Source organism: Oryctolagus cuniculus, chromosome 5, assembly GCF_964237555.1.
Source record: "Oryctolagus cuniculus chromosome 5, mOryCun1.1, whole genome shotgun sequence".
Classification (NCBI taxonomy): domain Eukaryota; kingdom Metazoa; phylum Chordata; class Mammalia; order Lagomorpha; family Leporidae; genus Oryctolagus; species Oryctolagus cuniculus.
In genome coordinates this window covers 22790561-22817601 of record NC_091436.1, presented here as the reverse complement: position 1 = coordinate 22817601, position 27041 = coordinate 22790561, and the positions used below count along the sequence as shown (strand labels likewise).

Below are 27041 nucleotides of genomic sequence, written 5' to 3'. Positions count from 1 at the left end.
ACAGAATGTGACTTTGGAGACTACAAGTAGTCTCCTTCTTGTTGCTGATCATAGTGATTTACATTTCCACCATCTGGAAGTTAGGAAAACGGGTGAGGCAAAGGAAGCTGCTGTGGCAAATATTTTAGGGAAGGCATTCAGAGGTATCTAAGCATATCTTTAAGTTGTGTATCCCAGAACCCTTGTTTACTTCACCCAGACCCCAGACCCAGATCCTGCTAGAAATGTATCTGGGATAAAGCTCAGAAGGGCCTTGTCAACATGCAAACATGTTCCCTAAGCAGAGTAAAACGTTAAATTCGCAACCACTAAATGGTACTATCCTATCAGATTAGAGGCACCCCAATCAAAATGGTCCTGAGGAAGCAGGACATTGACTGGGTAAGTTTTGAGGAATAGATGGTATTTGAAAAGGTTTGTTGCCTATGTCCTTGCTTAATTAAACCTCATAGAAGGAGTGATGCTAGCACCGGGAGGCTGGAGGTTGGCAGTCCCAGTGGGGAGAAAATCAGCCAATCTGAAAACGATAAAGGTCCTGCCATAATTAAGCTATGTATCAGTTACTTTGTTTTCTTTTTGCTCTTAATTAATTTAATATACTCACTTACCAAAATGTGAACTTCACAAAATGTGAACTTCAGGATGCCTTACAAATTTCTTCTAGCAGTAGCTCAAAATAAACACTTCAAAGATTTCTTTTGTAACAGCTTGCATTTAACCATTCCGTATCTTCCAATTGTTTAAGCCTGTGATTTTTCTTCTTCCAACTAAGAAGTCTTCAATTAGAAATGAACATCTATATATTAAGAACTATATAAAGCATATGTATGTGTTTGATTTGTTAACTAAGGACACTCTATGTACTCATATGAAATATATAAAATATATAATATATACACAAAAACATTCATGAATATATATATTTACCATATATACCCACATCTTCAAAGAGAAATTTTATGCAAAATAAAATTAACAGTGTTAATTTGATCACTAAAGGAGTTATGAATAAGACAGCTCTCACACCCAGAAGAGGTCCAGGAGCTCCACCCAGAAGCATAAGCAGTGAATTTTTATAGCAGGACCCAGAAACCATGTAGAGGAACCATCCAATTGGCTACAGTTAGGTGTTGCTTTACTAAAGCATGGTGTGTGATTAAGCATTTGCCTTATTTGGTCATGATTTGATCAATTGGCTGCCTATAATTGGCTGTAAAGTGGCCATTTGTTACAGGTTCATGTCCTCCTGTGTCTAACATGTAGACACTCATACATGTATATGTGTACATACACACACAGGTGTGTGTGTGTGTATGTATGTTGGGACTTGGGGGAAAATATTAAGTTTCTTATAGGCTCTACAGTTACAAGTTAACATCACAGAGTCAGAGTTTACATTCAAATATAGAGTGATGCAGCTAACCTGTAGCCCTGAAATTTTCTGGAAGTTTCTTTCTGTGTTTTTGCCAATGCTCCTCTCCATAACCCCTGGGCAACATTAGCGGTTATCCTCTGCCAGTGAGCATGTCTGTTAGAAGAGGTCTCCCTGTTGATGGTGGCATTGGGATGCCACATATGCGCAGCTTACAGAAATGTTGTCCCTTTTCTTTCTTCTTCCTCCTCTGTCTAGTCTGAACTTTGACTTCTGTTTTCCCTCTAGCTTCCACTCTCTTTGTCAGTCTAGCACTCTCAGACTGACCATCCTTTCTGTGCAATGCCTATTTTAATGGTCCCCATGGTTTGTTTTTAAACTTACTTGCTGTTTTATCATGGCCCCAAAATGTCCCATTGCCAACACATGACACTAATAACTTGTGCACATGGCAGCATCATTGCATGCGGTATACCAGGTGCAAATGAGAGATCACAGCAGGCGGCTACCCAAGCAGCTGGAACCTCATCTGTGAGCTCAGATGAAGTGGCTCTTTATGAAGCAGTGGGGAGCAATTCTTAAATAAGAAAAGAACAACATGAACTGAACTTCAGATTCAAACTGGAATTCTTAAAACCATTATCATAAAACATGTATCACTTTGGTGCCCTCAGTGCCCCAATCTACCTCCTGTTGCTCTTCCTGAGCAGAACAGCTGCCAGGGCCAAGTCCAAGAAGCTGCACAGGACATCAGTCATTCTCCAAGCCAGATGGAAGCCAGGACCCAAGAAAATAACTCCTGGATGAGGATGAGAGCACTGCTTTTTTTGGAAAGACTTTGGCCCTCTGAGGGCCACAGAGTTCTCGGGAAAAGTGGGTGTCAACCTTCCTGAAAAGACTCTGGGAGGAGTCTCCATCTTTCCTGTCCCTGAGGAACATGGGAAGAGCAGACACAAAGAGCAGCATTTGTCTTTCTACCTAATGAAACAGAAACCAGAAATATCTCTATGGGGAAGACTACTGCCTAAGATATGAGCCCTATAAAACCTTGAAGTATTTTATAAGGACAGGCATATGCAAATTTCTCCCGTAAGGCAATGTCTGTTTCTGTGAATACTATTTCCAGATAAGAATTAATGCTTCTAAGAGTCAAGAACAAGGGATGAATGAACTAATACAGTCGTAGCTCCACATCCAAAGGCTGTTGTTTCTTAGGTGGATTACTTTTACCAGCAGAGGAACATATAAGTGACATAATACAAAAGGCAGAGATTTGAAATTGAATGACTCAGTTGTTAGTCCTGGATTTGTCGTTAGCCCTATGACACTACATAAACCCCTTCATATCTTTGCTGACTTTAAACTTCTGAAAATTGGAGAATTCAAATGAGAAGAGCCCTGAGCACTTACTAATCATAACATTATATTTTATTCCTTTCAAAGAACTGTGGATTAGAATAGATATGCTAACCACCCCTCTGGACAGTCCCTGGGTTGCAATGGTTCTGTTTCTCAAATATGCTATATTTGCACACCACCTATTCCCCTGTATTCCTCCTGGTTCTGTGAGTTGCTCCACACCTGGTCTCTCAGCCACATGGTACCTCTGATACTTTGTTCAAGGTGAAAGCTGCAATAATATAGATTGTGTGCTGAGTGGCGATCACCTTGACTACCACATCAACTCCTCTCCTAAGCATTATCCAGGTGAAGCCTATTAAAGATGAGTTGCTTTCATGTGCTGTGAGATGAAGAGAGCAAAGAGCCATTACCCACATCCTAAAGAGTAGAGCTCATTCTGAAGGAACTGAAGACCACCTTTCAAAATAATAGTAAATCGTTTTTAATGGGGTCAAAAAAAAAAAAAAACAACTGAAGTTTTACTCTTTTAAAGGATGGCCTACTTGGAGATGTTTTAGATCTAAGGTTTTAGGCTTGTTGCCTGGCAACAACCCTAAAGACAAAAAGGGACTATGGCCTGCAGTAATCTAAGAAATTAGGAAAGAAAATTGCCTGGTTGCTGTGTCAAAGTCATTCTGGTTTAGTTGTTCTACGAAAGGACAGTGAATTTCCAATACACTCACTCTGGAGTATTTTTTCCCCTTAGGAATCATAAAAATGTTGACTTTGGTAAAGGAGAAATGTGTTTGTATACTTTTCATAAACCCATTATTTATGAATTAACATTATCTTGCATTCATACAGCTTTTCCCAGGCATCATCTTATTGAGTCTCCCAATGATCAAGGTGAGTAGGTACAGTGGAAGTACTCTCAACAGGTATTTGCATCCCTTTCTTGCAAGCTTTTCTTAAACACTATGACAATTCCAGAGATACTCTCATTAGATGGAACAATACTTTGATCAATAAATGTTTGAGAAGTTCTATTAGAATGCTCCTCCTTGACAGTTACAATATTTTTTAACTTATATTTAGTAAATATAAATTTCCAAAGTATAGCTTATGGATTACAATGGCTTCCCCCACCATAACTTCCCTCCCACCCGCACCCCTCCCATCTCCCGCTCCCTCTCCCATTCCATTCACATCAAGATTCATTTTCAATTCTCTTTATATGCAGAAGGTCAATTTAGTATATATTAAGTAAAGATTTCATCAGTTTGCACCCACACAGAACATAAAGTGTAAAATACTGTTTCAGTACTAGTTATAGCATTAATTCACATTGAACAACACATTAAGTAGAGATCCCACATGAGGAGTAAGTGCACAGGGACTCCTGTTGTTGACTTAACAATTTGACACTCTTGTTTATGGCGTCAGAAATCTCTCTAGGCTCTACTCATAAGTTTCCAAGGCTATGGAAGCGTCTTGAGTTCGCCAACTCTGATCTTATTTAGACAAGGTCATACTCAAAGTGGAAGTTCTCTCCTCCCTTCAGAGAAAGGTACCTCCTCCTTTGATGGCCCATTCTTTCTACTGGGATCTCACTCACAGAGATTTTTCTTTCATTTAGGTCCTCCTTGTTTTTCCAGAGTGTCTTGGCTTTCCATGCCTAAAATACTCTCATGGGCTCTTCAGCCATATCCGAATGCCTTAAGGGCTGATTCTGAGACCAGAGTGCTGTTTAGGACAACTGCCATTCTATGAGTCTGCTGTGTATCCCACTTCCCATGTTGGATCATTCTCTCCCTTTTTTATTCTATCAGTTAGTATTAGCAGACACTAGTCTTGTTTGTGTGATCCCTTTGACTCTTAGACCTATCAGTGTGATCAATTGTGAACTGAAATTGATCACTTGGACTAGTGATATGGCATTGGTACATCTCACTAGTCCAAGTGATCAATTCAGTTATAATATTTTGTAGAGAATTTTCTGTACTGGGCCTCATTCTTCCATCTTTTATCTGATATATTCAGCACTGGCTGCTGCAACAGACAAGCCCCAAACTCTGAGTGATTTAAAACAAACAACTACAAAAACAACAAAACTAAGGTTGATTTCTTCCTCAGGTGAAGTCCAATGTTGGAGATGGGCATCAATCTCCAAATTGGAGCTACAGCATCTGGAAAATGTTGCCACACCTAGATAAAATAAATTTAGTGGGAAAAGACTAGCTTTTATTGCTTCACACCACAGCTTTTACCTTGAATAAACACATCTACTGCCAGCCCATGGGCCAGAACTTGTCATAAGGTCCCAACCTAACTGTAGAGAAAGAAATGAAATGTAAGAAAGCACATGTAAATTAGTGGATGCTAGCTGTGTCTGCCACATCACTTTCCCTACCAAGCACATGGACTGGAATGATGAGGCAGGTTCTCAGATTTGATTTATCAAATTGATATTGAATCCTGGAGCCTGATGATGCCAAAGAACAGCTGGTGCTTCTCTGATCGTGCAGAGAAAAACCAGAAGTCACTCTCCAGCAATCTGACATCTGGCTCTGATCTGTCTTTATGCAGTGCTGAGAATATAATGGGCAGCAGCAGACCCAAACACCTCCTGCTGCTCTTCATTTCTTTGACTGTCTCCCAGTACAGGCTGTGTGTTTAGAGTACAGTAGCATGATGTCCCGCCATTCACCTATGCCATTGCATTTCATCTGTGTATTTCCAGCTCCAGAAACCCAGCACGTAGGGTATCTACCACATAACTAAGGTCATTTGTGGAAATTAAAGTCACATTAATTAAATGTGTTATTACAACCATAATAATAAGTGTAGCTGTTTTTGCAATTCAGATATTCCCAAGGGACTAGAAAATATCTAGGAAATTGGTGTGGGACTTCTCCAACAGACCCAAATACTTGTTTTGTCATCTGACTTTCAAATGGAAAACTGAGATGCAGAGAGCTTGAGTGATTTATCAGTGTATACATGATCTGTGAATGGCCAGGCCAGCACAAGAATCTGGGATCTGCAACTTCTAATCCAGTGCAAAGCATTTACTTAAAGGTTTGCTAAGAACTCGATTCCAATCTCTCCAATGCCCTGTTTTTCCAAATGTCAGAATGCCAACCTGACTCTGCAGGAAAGAAAGATACACAGGCAGCCTGGCTCTGCTAATAGCATCTGTGGTGTCAGCACCAGGCAAGTAACAGCAGTAGCAAATGCACATTTAAATCATGCAGAAATTAGTAGCATGATGAGGACAATAAGAGGCCTCTGATGGAATAATTTCTTCCCCATGGGGTGTTCAAATGCTCTAGTCTGCTGGTGCCCAGATTATAAATGAGCACACGCTGGAGGTGTCACGGCAGCCAGTACAATAGAAGTGAACGGGGAGGAGGAAGCTCCAGGCATGGAATTTGCAATACCCAGATATATGAATTGCTGAGGAGTTGTTCAGGAAAATTTACAACTCTTTAAAAGCTTTACACTCAAAAAGAAAAAAGGCAAAATAGCACTTCAGCATGGCCTCTTTTCAACACCCTCTTTTGTTATAAGAGCCCAGACAAGTATTGCAAGAAGCCCTTGTCAAGTGGCTATGAAATTTTCAAACATGTTCTACACCTTGACTGGTACTGGAATCATTCCAAAATAGCATCTGAGCAGTCTGTGATGACACGGGATTCAATTACTGAATTACTGTTCATTTATGACAGCAGATTCAGCAGACTTGGCAAACCCCGATACACTACCCTGTGGCAGAATCAGGCATCAGATTACGAAAAGCTCCTGAAGAAGCTGGAAAGCTGGTGAGACCTCAGTGGCAAAGGTAAATGCTCAACAGAGACAAAGTGGATTGATTATCACCTGTAGTGTTTACAGCCGCATATAGTTTCTTGAACATTCTCGAAGGGAAAGCGAACTCATTTGTCCCAATTTAAAAGCATAATATTCAAACACATTGTTTAAAAGCCCCATTGATTTCTTCAGTCCTTGTCTTTTTTTAATGCAGAATACGAATTGTTTATATTTGACATAACTTTTTGCACTTATGCAGCCAGATTTGAATACAGACAGCCCCTGACTTGCGGTGGTTCATCAAATATTTATTATAATTTTTATTTATTGGGACTGGCTTTGTGATGTAGCAGGTTAACCAGCTGCCTGCAGCACTGCCATCCCATATCATCCCAGGTTCATGTCCTGGCTGCTCCACTTCTGATCCATCTCCCTGCTAATGTACTTGGGAAAGCAGCAGAGGATTGCCTGAGTACTTGTGCCCCTGTACTCTTCCTGAGCTGGCAGTATGTGTAATCCAATGCTTACTTGGATGCTGCGCTGAAGTGGCTGCAGCTCACACTCAGCTCCACAGTTGCAAGCAGAAACAACCACTAGAATATTTTGGTTTTTGTGTTGCTAGGCTTTGGTGTTCAGAAGGTCAGGTGCGTCAAACGCATTTGCACTTACGATATTTTTTCATAACTTTTTTTTAAAGTTTTTTTTTTTTAATTTATTTGACAGAGTTAGACAGTGAGAGAGAGACAGAGAGAAAGATCTTCCTTCTGTTGGTTCACCTCCCAAATGGCCGCTACGGCCGCCACTGAGCTGATCCAAAGCCAGGAGCCATGTGCTTCCTCCTGATCTCCCATGCGTGTGCAGGCGCCCAAGCACTTGGGCCATCCTCCACTGCCCTCCCAGGCCACAGCAGAGAGCTGGACTGGAAGAGGAGCAACTGGGACTAGAACCTGGCGCCCATATGGGATGCTGGCACCGCAGGTGGAGGATTAACCTAGTGAGCTACGGCATCGGCCCTGCATAACTTTTTTATTTTATTTAAGGAATATAAACTTCATTGTATTTCATATATATAAGTTTATAAACATAGTGATTCTTCCCTCCTTACCCCCATCCCACCCATCTTCCTCCCATTCTTATTCCCATTCTTATTCTTTACAAAGATCTATTTTAAATTCACTTTATATTCGTAAGATTAGTCCTACACTAAGTAAAGAGTTCAACAAATAATATGAAGATTAAAAAAAAAAATGTTCCTCAACAGTCAAGGACTGTTCAAAATCTCAAAGTGTCAATTTCACTTCTATAGATTACCTTTTAGGTGCTCTAATAGTTACTACACCAGAATATGATCCCCTCACAAATTGAGCAGCTTTTGTAATATCTTATTTGAGCCTCGTGTGGTATTTGTAAAGCAGATTGGACAAATATTATTATTATCCGTTTATTAATTGGGTTTTTTATTTTCATACTGTTAAGTATTAAGAATTTTTTGTATGTTCTGGATATTCCTTTATCAGAGATATTTTTTGAAAATATTTTCCCCCAATCTTTGGTCTTTCATTCTTTTGGCAGTGTCTTTTGCAGAGCAAAGATTTTCTTTTTTTTTTTTTATTTTTATTTTTTTTTTTGAAAGCCAGAGTTACAGAGAGTCAGAGAGAGAGAGAGAGAGAGAGAGAGAGAGAGATCTTCCATCCACTGGTTCACTCCCTAAATGGATACAACAGTGGCCAGAGCTGGGTCAATCCAAAGACAGGAACCACGAGCTTCGTCTGGATCTCCCATGTGAGTGCTGAGGCCCAACCACTTAGGCCATCCTCCACTGCTTTCCCAGGCAAATTAGCAGGGAGCTGGATTGGAAATGGAGCAGCTGGGATTCGAACCAGTGCCCATATGGGACGCCAGCACTTCTGGTGGCAGCTTTACCCATTACCCCACAGTGTCAGTCCCAAGATTTTTAATTTTAATAAAGTCCAGCATCATGGTACATTCAGGCTGCTATCACAAAACTCAATAAACTAGCTGGCTTATCACAAAATTCCATAAACTAGGTTACTCGAACACAAGAGAAATATATTTCTCAGGGTTCTATAGACAAAGTGCAAGATCAAGGTAGAAGCTGATTAGTTGTCTAGTGAGAGCCCATCTTCTTGTTCACACACATCTGTCTTCTTCAATCACTCTCATATTGTAGAAGGGATTAGGTATTTCTGTGGGGTCTTTTTCATAGGGATACTAATCTCATCTATGCCAGTGAGACCTAAAGGCTCACCTATAAATATCATTATAATGGGGATTAGATTTCAACACAGAAGTTTGAGGAGAAGCTGGACATAAATATTCAGCCTGAAGCATCTGACTTATTAATAATTTCTTCCATGGATCAGGCATTTGGGGTCATATCAAACAAGTATCACAGAATGCAAAGTCACCTAAGTTTTCTCATGTGTTATCATTTAGTTTTATGATTTTGCATTTAGGTCTATTAGCCATTTTGAGTGAATTTACAAAAAGATTTAAGGTGTGTCTATATTATTTGGGAGTTTTTTGGTTTTGGTTTTTTATATTTGTATTATTTGCTTTTTAAAAAAAAAATAGTGTTCAGTCACCACTTGTTGAAAACAACTGTCTTTCCTCCATGGTCCTTGGCAAAGATACCCTGTCTATATATGTGTGAGTCTATTTATGTGCTCTCTATTCTGTTATTTAGAATATTTAGTTATTTAGTTATCCTTTATTCATCTATTCCACATTCTTTTTATTACTTTAGCTTTATGGCAATTCTTGAAGTTGGGTTTGTAAATCTCATTTTGTTTCTCTCCTTCATTATTGTGTTGACTGTTCCACATCTTTTGCCTTTTCATTTAATCTTCAAAATCAGTTTATTCATAGCAGTTATAAAACAAATTTTTCCAATTTTCCAATTTTTTAAGATCACATTGAATCAAGTTGGGAAGCAATAGTATCTTCATAATATTCATTCTTCTTGTCTATTAACCTGGGTTATCCATTTAAGTAGTTTTTTTTAACAATTTTTTTGATCAGATTGTTTTTTGTATATATTATTAGATTTATACCTATCTAATTTTTTCTCTTGTATGCTAATACAAGTGGTATTATTTTTTGCGTCAAATTCTACTTCTCTGTTGCTGGTACATAAGAAAATGATTGATGGGGCTGGTACTGTGGCACAGTAGGGCAATCCTCCTCCTGTAGTCTTGGCATCCCATAAAGACCCCAGTTCTAGTCTTGGCTGCTCCTCTTCTGATCCAGCTTTCTGTTATGGCCTGGGAAGCAGTGGAAAATGACCCAAGTTCTCAAGCCCCTGCACCCAAGTGGAAGACTTGGAAGAAGCTTACGGTTCCTGGCTTCAAATCAATTCAGTCCAGCCATTACGACCATTTGGGGAGTGAATCAGCAGATGGAAGACGTTTCTCTCTGTCTCTCCCTCTCACTGTCTATAATTCTACCTCTTAATAAATAAATGAAATCTTAAAAAAAGAAAGATTGAGTTTTGGGTATTAGCCATGCAACTTTACTAAAATTGCTTATTAGTTCTAGGAAGTATTTTTTATCAATTCTTTCAGATTATCTATAAAGGCAACAATATCATCTACGAAGAGTTTTACTACTTCCTTGTCAATTAGTACATTTTAATTTTCTTTTCTTGTACTGTTGCATCAGCTAGAACTTGCGACGCACCACAAAAGTGTGATAAAAGGAATATCCTTGTTTTATTTCTAATCATAATGGGAGAGCAAATTTAAGAATGATGTTAGCCTTACATTTTTTGTAGATATTCTCTATCAAGTTGAAAATATTGTCCTGAATTTCTAGTTTCCTAGTTTTTATGATAAATTGGTGTTGGAACTTATCAAATGCTGTTTCTGCATCTATTGGTCAATCATTCAATTTTTCTTTAGACAGCTGATATGATACAACATTAATTGATTTTGTAATGCTGAACTATTTCTGCATACCTAGAATAAATTCTCCGTGGTCATGTTATATAATTCTTTTCATACAATGTTGGATTAAGTTGATTTTGAAATCTATGTTCATTAGAGGTATTGGTCTTTAATTTTCCTGTAATGGTTTTGTCTGGCATTGGTTAGGTAACACTGGCTTCATAAAATGAGTTAAGAAGTATTCACTCTGCTTCCATATTCTGAAATGTTGAAAAGAGTTGGAATGATTTGTACCTTATTTTTGATAGGGGATCGGCATTGTGACAAAATGGTAAAGCTGCTGCTTATGATGTTGTTATCTTATATAGGCAGCAGTTCAGTTCCCCTTGCTCCATTTCCTAATTAGCTTCCTGCTAATAGCTTGGGAAATGCTGCTGAAGATGACTCACGGGCTTGGGCCCATGCCACCCGTGTGGGAGACCCAGATGAAGCTCCTGGTTCCTGGCTTCGACCTGGCCCAGCCCTGACCATTGAGGCAATCTGAGGAGTGAATCAGTGGATGGAAGACCTCTCTCTGTCTCTCCCTTTCTCTCTCTGACTTTTAGATAAACAAATCTTTTTTAAAAAGATGTTTGGTAGAATTCACCAGTAAATCTAGTAAATCTATTTGGTCCTGGAGCCTTCTATTTTAGATGCTTATAAATTATTGATTCAATTTCTTTAAAATAGGCAGGCATATTCAGATTGTCTATTTCTTCTTGTTGAGTTTTGGCAGATTGGGTCCATAAAGTAATTGGTAGTTTTCATCTAGCTCATGAAGTTTTTGAGCACAGATTTGTTCATATTATTGTTTTATTTTCCTTCTGATGCTCATAAAATATATAGATGCTTATTTTGCACTTTTTATATGAGTGTCATTTTTCTTATTTTCTTCGTTAGCCTGGCTAAAGATTTATCAATTTTACTGGTCTTTTTAAACAACTACTTCCGAGCGTTGCTGATTTTCTCTATCAATTTCCTCTTTTCAATTAATTTCAGATATTTTCCTTTCTGCTGCTTACTTTGGATTTTTTCTCTTTCATGTTTCCTGTGGTAGAAGACTTGATTACTGATTTTAAATATTTCTTCTCTAACATATGTCTTCAGTACTACAAATTTTCCCCTAATCGTTACATTTGCTACACCCCACAAATATGTCATGCTTTCATTTTTAGTTAGTTTAAACTACTTAAAAATGTATCTTGAACTTTTTCCTTTGGCCAATTTGTTATTTAGAAATATGATATTTAAATATTTGTGTGGTTTTCCATCCTCTTTCTATTATTAAATTTTAGTTTAATTCCATTGTAAGCTGAGAGAAGAATTTTCTAATTTCTCTTATTTTAATAGTTGTTAAGGTGTGTTTTTATCGTTAGAGTATGGTCTATCTTAATGGATGTAACATATAAGGCTTGACAAGAATTTGTGTTCTACTCTTGTTGGGTGAAAAGTCTACATATGTCAATCAAAAACAGCTGGGTGACAGTGTTAGTGTGTCCAAATATGCCCTACCTGATTCTCTTCCTGAAATGCCAGTCTCTTCCAGAAACACACCCAGCCACCTGGGAACCCCTTAATCTAGTCAAGTTGACAGCTTAAATTAACCATCAATCAGTACACACATATGAAGGATTATTATGTCTTGGAGTACTGAACTCTTAATCATTACTCAATGCCACTTTTAATCTTTGATAATTTTTTCTTGTTTTGAAATATTCTCTATCTGAAAATAATTGAGCTACTCCCATTTTCATTTTATAGCTTTATTTGAATAGTATTAGCATTTGCAATTAGCAAATGTATAATAGTATACATATAGTATATATATACTGTATATTTTATATATATATAATATACATATATTCATCTGTATTTTAACACCTGTATTTTAACATTCATCTGTATTTTATTCATCTGTTTTTAACATTTAAAGGTTTAGTGTCTTTATCTTTTTTTAATTTTCAAGTGTCTTTAATTTGTGGAAGGCTCTACAACAAAAATTACCATTCAAAATCATCCATTATAAAACAATGACAATTCCAACTCCTGCCAATTCTTTGAATTTCTTTGTATGAAAAACAAGAAATGCATAAAGAATACTTTGGAGTGATTTATTATTCCAGGTGTCTATTTTTGAAAGGCGCAAAGTCAGCCAAAAAAAGAAAAAGATTTTTTGTGTCACTTTTATATACAGATATAAGGAAGGAAAAAGGAAAATGATTTAAGATAAAAGAGTATGCATAAGTTTTTTTAGGTCTATGAACAACACTAGGATATAAACCATCTCTAAACATGTTTTAAAGCCACATTTACGGGGGCTGGCATTGCATTGCAGCAGGTTAAGCCTCTGTCTGTGACGCTGGCATGCCATAAGGGCACCAGTTCGAGACCCAGCTTCTCCTCCTCCAATGCGTTTCCCTGTTGATGTGCCTGGGAAAGTGGCAGAAGATGGCTCAAGCGCTAGAACCCCTGTACCCATGCTGGGGAACCCAGGGAAACTACAAAACTACAGGCTCCTGGCTTCATCGTAGCCATTTGAGGAGTGAACCAGCAGACGGAGGATCTCTCTCTGTCTCTCTTTCTTTCTCTCCCTCCCTTCTCCTCGTACTGTAACTTTACCTTTCATGTACATAAAAATAAATAAATCTTTAAAAAGCATATTTTTGATCCTCTTACTGATTACTTGAAATAATCAAGCATATGTAGTAATCATAGTTCATTTATAGATTAGAAGTTTTAAAATAATTTAAATATGAACCTTTATATTAGAAGTTACAGAATTAATAAGTAAGTTATAAAATGGTGGCTATTTTTACTACCTTATATTTATATTTGATTAAGTTAAAATAAACAAAGAAATCTTATTTACAACAAAAAAATCTTATGACTTAAAAGTGCTTTGAAATATAATCTTTATTTACTCTTCCATTTTACTATTTCTACCTATGAGGTTATTTTTCCAATTTCTCTTTCTTCATTCCTATGTTACACCATCATTGACCACATATTCCTAACCAGAAATATTACACCTAATAAGCATCAGGCTATTTTCATCTCAATACAAAACACTCAGCAACAAAGAAACTTTCCTCAAAATTTCTCAAAAGGCGAAATCTTCAGAGGTTTTAAACTGCCATTCCCAGGGAATCAGATAGTGTAGATGGTTTACAAAATTCACATCAAGTGATCAATTTCAGTTCACAATTGACCATATTGATAGGTCTAAGAGTCAAAGGGATCACATAAACAAGACTAGTGTCTGCTAATACTAACTGATAGAATAAAAAAGGGAGAGAACAATCCAACATGGGAAGCGGGATACACAGCAGACTCATAGAAGGGCAGATGTCCTAAACAGCACTCTGGCCTCAGAATCAGCCCTTAAGGCATTTGGATGTGGCTGAAGAGCCCATGAGAGTATTTTAGGCATGGAAAGCCAAGACACCCTGGAAAAAAAAAAAACTAAATGAAAGATCTCTGCAAGTGAGATCCCAATAGAAAGAACAGGGCCGTCAGAGAAGGAGGTACCTTTCTCTGAAGGGAGGAGAGAACTTCGACTTTGACTATGACCTTGTCTAAAAAAGATTGGAGTTGGCAAACTCAAAAGGTTTCCATAGCCTTGGCAACTCATGACAAGAGCCTTGGGTGATTACTGATGCCATAAACAAGAGTGTCAATTTGTTAAGTCAACAACAGGAGTCACTGTGCACTTACTCCTCATGTAGGGTCTCTGTCCTTAATGTGTTGTACAATGTGAAGTAATGCTATAACTAGTACTCAAATAGTATTTTACACTTTGTGTTTCTGTGTCGGTGCAAACTGTTGAAATCTTTACTTAATATATACTAAATTGATCTTCTGTATATAAAGATAATTGAAAATGAATCTTGATGTGAATGGGATGGGAGAGGGAGCAGGAGATGGGAGGGTTACGGGTGTGAGGGAAGATATCGGGGGGGAAGTCATTGTAATCTATAAGCTGTACTTTGGAAATTTATATTTATTTTAAAAAGTTTTAAAAAAGTCTATATTGGAATAAAGTACAATCCAAACCATTTTATATATTCTAAGAAAAAAAATGAAACTTGGGGCTCGTGTTGAGGTGAAGCGAGCAAAGCAGCTGCCTCCAATACCAGCATCCCACATGGATGCCAGTTCGAGACCCAGTTCGTATACTTCTAATCCAGTGGGAAAGCAGTTTGGGTCCCTGCTACCCAGGAGGGAGACTTGGATGAAGTTCTTGGCTCCTGGCTTCAGCCTGGCCCAGCACTGGCCATTGTGCCCATTTGGGGAGTGAACCAGTGGATGGTAGATCTCTTTCTCTTTCTCTCTCTCTCTCTCTCTCTCTCTCTCTTTTATCACTCTTTCTCTAATTCTGCCTTTCAAATAAATAAAAATAAACCTTTTTTTAAAAAGAATGAAATTGACAGCTTATGATTAGATTATTGTTTTTAACCTTATGTGAAGCAGATTTTTTTCTTTCTTTTTACTTGTTGAAAATTATGGCTAGTGCTGCATTAAGCCTGTGATTAGAAATTAAAATGAAAATGTGGTATTGTAAAAATTAAAGGAAATTTAAAAAAGGAAAGAAGGAGGTGGTAAAGGGGGAAGCAGGGAGGTAAGCATGATTATGTTCTTAGAACTGTACCTATTAATACATGAAATTTGTTCTCTTTATATTAATAATTATTTTAAAAGAAAACTATCATATATAATTAGCATAATATTATCTAATTAATTTAGTTATATAGAGAAACTCTCCATATATTTGAATGAAATTCTCTGTTTCATCCTCTATATACTTTAGACAGCATGTAGTTGGGTCTGAAAATATTTGCCTTTCACTGGAATATTCAGAATACTAATATTTTGTGTGATTATTGATATCCTTAATTTTAAGCCTAGCATATTGCTATTGAGTTTTGCCCCATGTTCTTTTTTTCACTCTTCTCCTTCTTCTTAGTCTTTTGTATTAATTTTATTTGGTTTTCATTGTGTTTCATATTCTTTGTTGGCTTAATAGCTAACTCTATGTGTTACTTAAATAGTTGTGTTAAGTTTAGAGTAGACATCTCTAACTTATAACAATGTATATTCAAGTGATATTATACAACTAAGTCAATAATAACTAATAGTGCATACTTCCATTTCTCAAATATTGGCATTCAAGATTTACATTGCTACATAGGGTTACAAATCCTGGACTGCCTTGCAATTATTTTTGTTTAGAGAGTCAATTTTTTATAGTATGAGAGGTATCAAAAATTTCATGTAGATTCAAAAGATAAATTAAATACACACTTTTTTTAAATGACGTTATTAATACATTGGATTCTCAGGATCAGAGCAAATGCATGATAATTACAACAGAAGTCTCATCAATGTTCATATTAATGTGATATATTTTTTAAAGATTTATTTATTTACTTGAAAGTCAGAGTTACACAGAGAGAGAAGGAGAGATAGAGAGAGAGAGAGTTTGTGAGAGAGAGAGAGAGAGGTCTTCCATCTGCTGGTTCATTCCCCACATGGCCACAATGTCCAGACCTGAGCTGATCTGAAGCCAGGAGCCAGGAGCTTCTTCCTGGTCTCCAACATGTGTGCAGGAGCTCAATGACTTGGGCCATCTTCTGCTTTCCCAGGCCATAGCAGAGAGCTGCATTGGAAAAGGAGCAGCTGGGACCTGAACTGGCACACATATGGATTCTGGCACTGCGAGCAGCGGCTTCACCTGATACACCACAGCACCGGCCCCTCAAGGTGATATTAATACAAAGAACAGATACAGTGCAGTTCCCAGATACAATTCTAAAAATAGGATGGTTCCAACCCTCCCTCCCTCCCTCCCTTCCTTTCTTTCTATAAACTTTCTTTCTCCACATAAGCTCCATGAAGCACAAGACACTATTTTAAGCAATGATTTGAAACTGGTTCTTTTTTTTATTTAGTAAATATAAATTTTTAAAGTACAGTTAATGGATTACAATGGCTTCCCCCCCCATAATTTCCCTCCCACTCACATCCCTCCCATCTCCCGCTCCCTCTCCCCTTCCATTCACATCAAGATTCATTTTCAATTCACTTTATATACAGAAGATGAATTTAGTATATATTAAGCAAAGATTTCATCAGTTTGCACCCACACAGAAACACAAAGTGTAAAATACTGTTTCAGTACTAGTTATAGCATTACTTCATATTGGACAACACATTAAGGACAGATCCCACATGAGAAGTAAGTGCACAGGGACTCCTGTTGTTGACTTAACAAATTGACACTCTTGTTTATGGCATCAGTAATCACCCAAGGCTCTTTTTTTTTTAACTTTTATTTAATGAATATAAATGTCCAAAGTACAGCTTATGGATTACAATGGCTTCCCCCCCATACCGTCCCTCCCACCCGCAACCCTCCCCTTTCCCACTCCCTCTCCCCTTCCATTCACATGAGGATTCATTTTCAATTCTCTTTATATACAGAAGATCAGTTTAGCATATATTAAGTAAAGATGTCAACAGTTTGCTCCCACACAGAAACATAAAGTGAAAAATAATAGATGATTTTTTAAATGAAGATGAAATCAGATCAGAACTATTATCATGTTTAATCCCAGTGAGAGTCAAGTTGGGAATTGATAATTTCTTCTTTTTTTTTTTTTAACAGAAGATCAGTTTAGTATACATTAAGTAAAGATTTCAACAGTTAGCACCCACATAGAAACACAAAGTGTAAAATACTATTTGAGTACTAGTTATAGCATTACTTCACATTGTACAACACATTAAGGACAGAGATCCTACATGAGGAGTAAGTGCACAGTGACTCCTGCTGTTGACTTTACAAATTGACACTCCTGTGAGTTGCCAAGGCTATGGAAGCCTTTTGAGTTCGCCGACTTCGATCTTATTTAGACAAGGTCATAGTCAAAGTGGAGCTTCTCTCCTCCCTTCAGAGAAAGGTACCTCCTTCTTTGATGGCCCATTCTTTCTACTGGGATCCCACTCACAGAGATCTTCCATTTAGGTCTTCTTTTTTTTTTTTTTTTTTCCAGGGTGTCTTGGCTTTCCGTGCCTAAAATACTCTCATGGGCTCTTCAGCCAGATCCGAATGCCTTAAGGGCCGATTCTGAGGCCAGAGTGCTATTTAGGACATCTGCCATTCTATAAGTCTGCTGTGTATCCTGCTTCCCATGATGAATCGTTCTCTCCATTTTTGAGTCTATCAGTTAGTATTAGCAGACACTAGTCTTATTTGTGTGATCCCTTTGACTCTTAGACCCATCAGTGTGATCAATTGTGAACTGAAATTGATCACTTGGACTAGTGAGATGGCATTGGTACATGCCACCTTGATGGGATTGTATTGGGATCCCCTGGCCTGATTCTAACTCTACCATTTGGGGCAAGTCCAATTGAGCATGTCCTAAATTGTACATCTCCTCCCTCTCTTATTCCCACTCTTATATTTAACAGGGATCACTTTTCAGTTAAAATTTAAACACCTAAGAATAATTGTGTGTTAATCACAGTGACTTAATCAGCTCTTGTCCTGACTGTTGATGTACAATGTAATACTTTATCCATTTTAGTATTTTCTCTTTGTTTTGTTCTAGTACTATTTGTTGAACTCTGAAACTGGTTCTTATCTCCAGACCCATGGATCTTGTAGACTAACATGTCAACGTATTCTTTTTTTTTTTTAAATTCTTAACAGAGGAATAATTGGTGTCCTTAAAATATTTAAAGAAGTTAGAAAAAGCCAAATCAGGATGGTAAGGAGGCTGCCCAATGATTTTCCATCGAACTCTCAGAAAATTGTCATTTTTGGTGAGAAGAATGAGCAGGATCATTGTCATGGTGGAGAAATGCTCCCTGTTTGCAGCTTTCCTAGGGGTAGGATAGGCTTCTGCTACAGAATTTGCTAATTTTGTCAAAACACTCTCCTAATATATAAATATTATCATGGTTTGGCCCTCCAGAAAGTCACCAAGTAAAATGGCTTGAGCTTGGCATCCGAAAACCCTATGACCCAACTTTTGCTCTTCGCTGACCCAATTTTGCCTTCACTAGAACACTTCTACCTCTGGTAGCCATTTCTTTGTGCTTTAACTTTAGAATCATACTGGTGAAGCCATGTTTCATCTCGTGCTACAATTCATTGAAGAAATCCTTCAGGATCTTGATCCTAACTGTTTCAAATCTCCATTTAAAGTCTCATTCTTGCTGGCAACTTATCTGGGCACAAGAGGCACAAGACTTTTGGCGCACATTGGAGCAGAACATTTGTCATAAAACATCAGTGATTTCACCATTATTCCACCCAAGTTTCACCATAAATTGGATATTTATTCTTCCTTCAATTTCTCCAGAATTCATATTAGTTACCTTTTCAAGCCAGTTTAGTCTTCTTAATACCTCAAACATTTCAGACATGTTATAACAAGTAAATAAGGGTCCATGAAAATGTTTTTCACAACAAATCCATTTCCATGAATTTTTGAAGACCCCCTATATTTTCATAAAATGTTCTTAAAATTTTACCCATACAGTTATTTTCCTTTTTTCCTTATTTTCTTTTATATTTTATTTCTATCAACAGTCCCATAGTCCCATTTATTATGGTCCTTCAATATTTCATTAATGTAAGTCTGCCAAAGATGAATTATGTCATATTTTGTATGTCATTAGATAACTTCATTTCATTTTGATTTAGAATATGTTTAACTAGATTATATTGTCTTGGCATATTATTTTTTTCAGTATACTAAAAATATTGCTCCACTATCTTCTCAACTAAACAGATGAAAATTATTTCACCGTTCTTAATTCTTTGTCCTCTAAATGTAATGTAACTTAGTTTCCTTGATGATTTTCATAGTTTTCATTTTATTGCTAGTTTCTTATTATTGATGATTCTTTTGTAATTTTTTTCTTCATTAGAATTTGAATATGATGTGCCTTGATGTAGTTTTATTCATTTTTGTCTTGATTGGGGTTACTTCAGTTCTTGGATATATAGGTCTATAATTTCCAATGAAACTGGAAACAATTATCATTTTTCTTCATTTATTTATGTACTTAAAAGAACACTGAGAGACAGAGAAGAGAGAGAGAGACAGTGGAAGAGAGACTCTTCTATGCATTGGTTCATTCCCCAAATACCCACAACAGCAGGTCCAGGACAAAGCCAGTACGTCAGAACTCCAAGCCTTACATGTGGCTGGCATGGGCCCAAGTATTTGAACTATCACCACTATCTCCCAGAATACTATAAAACAGAAAACTGCATCAAAAGTGAAGTATGGTAGGGTTATATTCAGGTTTCTGAGGAATCTCCAAACTGACTTCCATAGTGGCTTTACAAGTTTGAATTCTCACCAACAGTGGGTTAGTGTCCCTTTTTCCCCACATCCTTGCCAGCATTTGTTCTTGGTAGATTTCTGTACGTGAGCCATTCTAACTGGGGTGAGGTGAAACCTCATTGTGGTTTTGATTTGCATTTCCCTGATGGTTAGTGATCCTGAACATTTTTTCATGTGTCTGTTGGACATTTGGATTTCCTCTTTTGAAAAATGTCTATTTAGGTTCTTGGCCCATACAACTCAGCCATCGCACTCCTTGGAATTTACCCAAAGGAAATTAAATTGGCAAACAAAAAAGCTGTCTGCACCTTAATGTTTATTGCAGCTCAATTCAAAATAGCTAGGACATGCAATCAACCTAAATGCTCATCAACAGAAGACTGGGTAAAGAAATTAAGGGATGTGTACTCTATAGAATTCTATTCAACAGTTAAAAAAAAAAAAAAAAAAAGAAAGAAAGAAAGAAATCTGGTCGTTTGCAACAAAATGGAAAAATCTGGAAAAAATCATGCTGAGTGAAATAAGCCAGTCCCAAAGGGACAAACATCATGTGTTCTCCCTGATCAGTGACAAGTAACCGAGCAGCAAAAAGGAAATCTGTTGAAGTGAAATGGACACTATGAGAAACAGTGACTTGAACAGCCCTTCTCCTGACTTTCAATGAACAACTTAATATTTTATCCCGTTAGTATTTTTTTGTTCCACTTAATACTATTAGTTGAACTCTTTAATTAATATACAATTATTCTGAGGTGTTTAAATTTAACTGAAAAGTGATCCCTGTTAAATATAAGAGTGGGAATAAGAGAGGGAAGAGATGTACAATTTGGGACATGCTCAATTGGACTTGCCCCAAATGGTAAAGTTAGAAACGTGCCAGGGGATTCCAATTCAAACCCATCAAGGTTGCATGTATTAATGCCATCTCACTAGTCAAAGTGATCAATTTCAGTTTACTATTGAACATAATGATAGGATTAAAAGTCAAAGGGATCACCATGCAGCTTCTCAGACCATAAAGGAATGAAGTTGGAAATTAGCAACTCAGGAATCCCTAGAGCATACGCAAACACATGGAGATTGAACAACATGCTCCTGAATGAACAATGGGTCATAGAAGAAATTAAAAGAGAAATCAAAAATTTTCTGGAAGTAAATGAAGATAACAGCACAACATACCAAAACTTATGGGACGCAGAAAAAGCAGTGTTAAGAGGAAAGTTTAAATCAATAGGTGCCTACATCAAGAAATTGGAAAGGCACCAAATATAGGAGCTTTCAATTCACCTCAAGGATCTAGAAAACCTACAGCAAACCACACCCAAATCTAGTAGGAGGAGAGAAATTATTAAAATCAGAGAAGAAATCAACAGGATTGAATCAAGAAAAACATTACAAAAAATCAGCCAAATGAGGAGCTGGTTTTTTGAAAAAATAAACAAAATTGACACCCCATTGGCCCAACAAACTAAAAAAAGAAGAGAAAAGACCCAAATCAATAAAATCAGAGATGAAAAAGGAAACGTAACAACAGACACCACAGAAATAAAAAGAATCATCAGAAATTACTACAAGGACTTTTATGCCAGCAAACAGGGAAACCTATCAGAAATGGATAGATTCCTGGACACATGCAACCTACCTAAATTGAACCAGGAAGACATCGAAAACCTAAACAGACCCATAACTGAGACAGAAATTGAAACAGTAATAAAGGCCCTCCCAACAAAGAAAAGCCCAGGACCAGATGGATTCACTGCTGAATTCTACCAGACATTTAAAGAAGAACTAACTCCAATTCTTCTCAAACTATTCAGAACAATCGAAGAAGAGGGAATCCTCCCAAATTCTTTCTATGAAGCCAGCATCACCTTAATTCCTAAGCCGGAAAAAGATGCAGCACTGAAAGAGAATTACAGACCAATATCCCTGATGAACATAGATGCAAAAATCCTCAATAAAATTCTCGCCAATAGAATGCAACAACACATCAGAAAGATCATCCACCCAGACCAAGTGGGATTTATCCCTGGTATGCAGGGATGGTTTAATGTGCGCAAGACAATCAATGTGATACACCACATTAACAGACTGCACAAGAAAAACCATATGATTATCTCAATAGATGCCGAGAAAGCATTTGATAAAATACAACACCCTTTCATGAGGAAAACTCTAAGCAAACTGGGTTTGGAAGGAACATTCCTCAATACAATCAAAGCAATCTATGAAAAACCCATGGCCAACATCCTATTCAATGGGGAAAAGTTGGAAGCATTTCCACTGAGATCTGGTACCAGACAGGGATGCCCACTCTCACCACTGGTTTCAATATAGTTCTGGAGGTTCTAGCCAGAGCTCTTAGGCAAGAAAAAGAAATTAAAGGGATACAAATTGGGAAGGAAGAACTCAAACTATCCCACTTTGCAGATGACATGATTCTTTATTTAGGGGACCCAAAGAACTCTACTAAGAGACTATTGGAACTCATAGAAGAGTTTGGCAAAGTAGCAGGGTATAAAATCAATGCACAAAAATCAACAGCCTTTGTATACACAGACAATGCCATGGCTGAGGAAGAACTTCTAAGATCAATCCCATTCACAATAGCTACAAAAACAATCAAATACCTTGGAATAAACTTAACCAAGGACGTTAAAGATCTCTACGATGAAAATTACAAAACCTTAAAGAAAGAAATAGAAGAGGATACCAAGAAATGGAAAAATCTTCCATGCTCATGGATTGGAAGAATCAACATCATCAAAATGTCCATTCTCCCAAAAGCAATTTATAGATTCAATGCAATTCCAATCAGGATACCAAAGACATTCTTCTCAGATCTAGAAAAAATGATGCTGAAATTCATATGGAGGCACAAGAGACCTCGAATAGCTAAAGCAATCTTGTACAACAAAAACAAAGCTGGAGGCATCACAATACCAGATTTCAGGACATACTACAGGGCAGTTGTAATCAAAACAGCATGGTACTGGTACAGAAACAGATGGATAGACCAATGGAACAGAATTGAAACACCAGAAATCAACCCAAACATCTACAGCCAACTTATATTTGATCAAGGATCTAAAACTAATTCCTGGAGCAAGGACAGTCTATTCAATAAATGGTGCTGGGAAAATTGGATTTCCACGTGCAGAAGCATGAAGCAAGACCCCTACCTTACACCTTACACAAAAATCCACTCAACATGGATTAAAGACCTAAATCTACGACCTGACACCATCAAGTTATTAGAGAACATTGGAGAAACCCTTCAAGATATTGGCACAGGCAAACAGTTTCTGGAAAAGACCCGGGAGGCACAGGCAGTCAAAGCCAAAATCAACTATTGGGATTGCATCAAATTGAGAAGTTTCTGTACTGCAAAAGAAACAGTCAGGAGAGTGAAGAGACAACCGACAGAATGGGAAAAAATATTTGCAAACTATGCAACAGATAAAGGGTTAATAACCAGAATCTACAAAGAGATCAAGAAACTCCACAAAAACAAAACCAACAACCCACTTAATGATGGGCCAAGGACCTCAATAGACATTTTTCAAAAGAGGAAATCCAAATGGCCAACAGGCACATGAAAAAATGTTCAAGGTCATTAGCAATCAGGGAAATGCAAATCAAAACCACAATGAGGTTTCACCTCACCCCTGTTAGAATGGCTCACATGCAAAAATCTACCAACAACAGATGCTGGCGAGGATGTGGGGAAAAAATGACACTAACCCACTGTTGGTGGGAATGCAAACTGGTCAAGCCACTATGGAAGTCAGTCTGGAGATTCCTTAGAAACCTGAATATAACCCTACCGTTCGACCCAGCCATCCCACTCCTTGGAATTTACCCAAAGGAATTTAAATTGGTAAACAAAAAAGCGGTCTGCACCCTAATGTTTATTGCAGCTCAATTCACAATAGCTAAGACCTGGAACCAACCTAAATGCCCATCAACGGTAGACTGGATAAAGAAATTATGGGATATGTACTCTTTAGAATACTGTACCGCAGTAAGAAACAATGAAATGCAGTCATTTGCAACAAAATGGAGGAATCTGGAACACATCATGCTGAGTGAAATAAGCCAGTCCCAAAGGGACAAATAGCATATGTTCTCCCTGATCGGTGACAACTGACTGAACACCAAAAAGGAAACCTGTTGAAGTGAAATGGACACTATGGGAAACGGTGACTTGATCAGCATAGCCCTGACTGTTAATGAACAACTTAATACATTATCCCTCTTAATAGTTTTTTTTTGTCTGTTCTACTTAATATGACTGGTTTAATTCTGTAATTAATACACAGTTATTCTTAAGTGTTGAAATTTAACTAAAATGTGATCCCTGTTAAACATAAGAGTAGGAATAAGAGAGGAAAGAGATGTACAATTTGGGACATGCTCAAGCTGACGTGCCCCAAATGGTAGAGTTAGAAACATACCAGGGGACTCCAAGTTAATCCCATCAAGGTGGCCTGTACCAATGCCATCTCACCAGTCCAAGTGATCAATTTCAGTTCACAATTGATCATAATGAAAGGACTAAGAGTCAAAGGAAGCACGTAAACAAGTCTAGTACCTGCTAATACTAACTGATAGAATAAATAAAGGGGAGAGTGATCCAACATGGGAAGCGAGATACTCAACAGACTCATAGAATGGTGGATGCCCTAAACAGCACTCTGGCCTCAGAATCAGCCCTAAAGGCATTCGGATCTGGCTGAAAAGCCCATGAGAGTATTTCAGGCATGGAAAGCCAAGACACTCTGGCAAAAAAAAAAAAAAAAAAAAAAAAAAAAAAACCAACCAACCCTAAATGAAAGATCTCTGTGAGTGAGATCCCAGTGGAAACAACAGGTCATCAAAGAAGGAGGTACCTTTCTCTGAAGGGAGGAGAGAACCTCCACTTTGACTATGACCCTGTCGAAATAAGATTGAAGTCGGCGAACTCAAAAGGCTTCCATAGCCTTGGAAATTCATGACTGGTGCATAGGGAGATTACTGATGCCATAAACAGGAGTGTCAATTTGTAAAGTCAACAACAGGAGTCACTGTGCACTTACTCCTCATGTAGGATCTCTGTCCTTAATGTGCTGTACATTGAGATTTAATGCTATAATGAGTACTCAAACAGTATATTTCGCTTTGTGTTTCTATGGGGGTGCAAACTGTTGAAATCTTTACTTAATGCATACTAAACTGATCTTCTGTTTAAAAAAAAAAAAGAAGAAATTATCAATTCCCAACTTGACTCTCACTGGGATTAAACATGACAATAGGTCTGATCTGATTTCATCATCATTTAAAAAATCATCTATTATTTTACTTTATGTTTCTGTGTGGGAGCAAACTGTTGAAATCTTTACTTAATATATGCTAAACTGATCTTCTGTATATTAAGAGAATCGAAAATGAATCCTCATGTGAATGGAAGGGGAGAGGGAGTGGGAAAGGGGAGAGATGCGGGTGGGAGAGACGATATGGGGGGGAAGCCATTGTAATCCATGGGCCGTACTTTGGAAATTTATATTCATTAAATAAAAGTTAAAAAAAAAAAGTCAAAGGGATCACATAAACAAGACTAGTGTCTGCGAATACTAACTGATAGAATAAAAAAGACAGAGAATGATCCAACATGGGAAGCAGGATACACAGCAGACTCATAGAATGGCAGATGTCCTAAACAGCACTCTGGCCTCAGAATCAGCTCTTAAGGCTTGGATCTGGCTGAAGAGCCCATGAGAGTCTTTTAGGCATGGAAAGCCAAGACACTCTGGCAAAACAAAACAAAACACCTAAGTGAAAGATCTCTGCGAGTGAGATCCCAGTGGAAAGAACGGAGCCATCAAAGAAGGAGGTACCTTTCTCTGAAGGGAGGAGAGAACCTCCACTTTGACTATGACATTATCTAAATAAGATTGAAGTCAACGAACTCAAAAGGCTTCCATAGCCTTTGCAGCTCATGACAAGAGCCTCAGGTGATCACTGAAGCCGTAAACAAGATGTCAAATGTAAGTCAACAACAGGAGTCCCTGTGCACTTACTTCTCATGTGGGATCTGTCCTTAATGTGTTTTACAATGTGAATTAATGCTATAAATAGTACTCAAACAGTATTTTTCACTTTGTGTTTCTATGTGGGTGCTAACTGTTGAAATCTTTACTTAATATATACTAAATTGATATTCTGTATATAAAGATAATTGAAAATGAATCTTGATGTGAATGGAATGGGAAAGGGAGTTGGAGATGGGATGGTTGTGGGTGGGAGGGAAGTTATGGGGTTGGGTAACCACTGTAATCAAAAAGCCATACTTTGGAAATTTATTTTTATTGAATAAAAGTTAAAATTAAAAAAAGACTTAAAAAAAGTGGAGTAGTAGGATTTGAACCAGGCAAGCCAATGTGCTTAACCACTGTGCCACAATACTCACTCCTATCATTACTTCCTTAAATGGATTTTATACTCTTTTACAAGACTCAAATGGTAAACATTTAACTGCTTGAAGTTTTGTCACAGCTTAGAAATGATCATTTAGTTTTACAGAATTGTTTTCTTTCTACCTCATTTTTGATAGTTTCTATTGTATGTGTCAAGTACACTAGTCTTTTCTTTTACAATATCTAATCCTATTCATTGTATTTTTCATCTCACATAATAATTTTCATCTTCAGAAGTTTAACTGGAGTTTTATGTATGTCTTCCGTGACTAAGTTTCTCTTAATATCTAGAATATACTGAGCCGGCGCCATGGCTCAATAGGCTAATCCTCCGCCTTGTGGCGCCGGCACACAGTCCCAGTCGGGGCACCGGATTCTGTCCCGGTTGCCCCTCTTCCAGGCCAGCTCTCTGATGTGGCCAGGGAGTGCAGTGCTTGGGCCTTGCACCCGCATGGGAGACCAGGAGAAGTACCTGGCTCCTGGCTTCAGATCAGCACAATGCACCAGCCGCAGCGGACATTGGAGTGTGAACCAACAGCAAAAGGAAGACCTTTCTCTCTGTCTCTCTCTCACTGTCCACTCTGCCTGTCAAAAAAAAAAATATATATATATACTTACACCAAACTTTTCCAATATCTTTGCTAAATTTAATACCCTTGGCCTTTTTATTAATTTATTTTTCTTCTCACCATGGGTATTTTCCTATTTCTTCATACACTGGATAACTTTACATTGCCTATCATATGCTGTGAATTTT

The 27041-nt window shown here is 37.6% G+C and overlaps 1 long non-coding RNA gene across 3 annotated transcripts in view; it reads left to right on the top strand.

Annotated features, from left to right (window-relative positions):
* The window catches only part of LOC138849783 (uncharacterized), a 137147-nt gene that overhangs the window by 55739 nt on the left and 54367 nt on the right, over window positions 1-27041 (top strand). The window contains exons 1-2 of one of the 3 annotated variants that reach the window (XR_011388947.1): window positions 3575-3619; window positions 6442-6554. This is a non-coding gene — a long non-coding RNA (uncharacterized lncRNA). Of the gene's footprint in view, window positions 1-3574; window positions 3620-6441; window positions 6555-27041 lie in introns of those variants that run through there. The other 2 variants (XR_011388948.1, XR_011388949.1) reach the window with 2 other exon arrangements.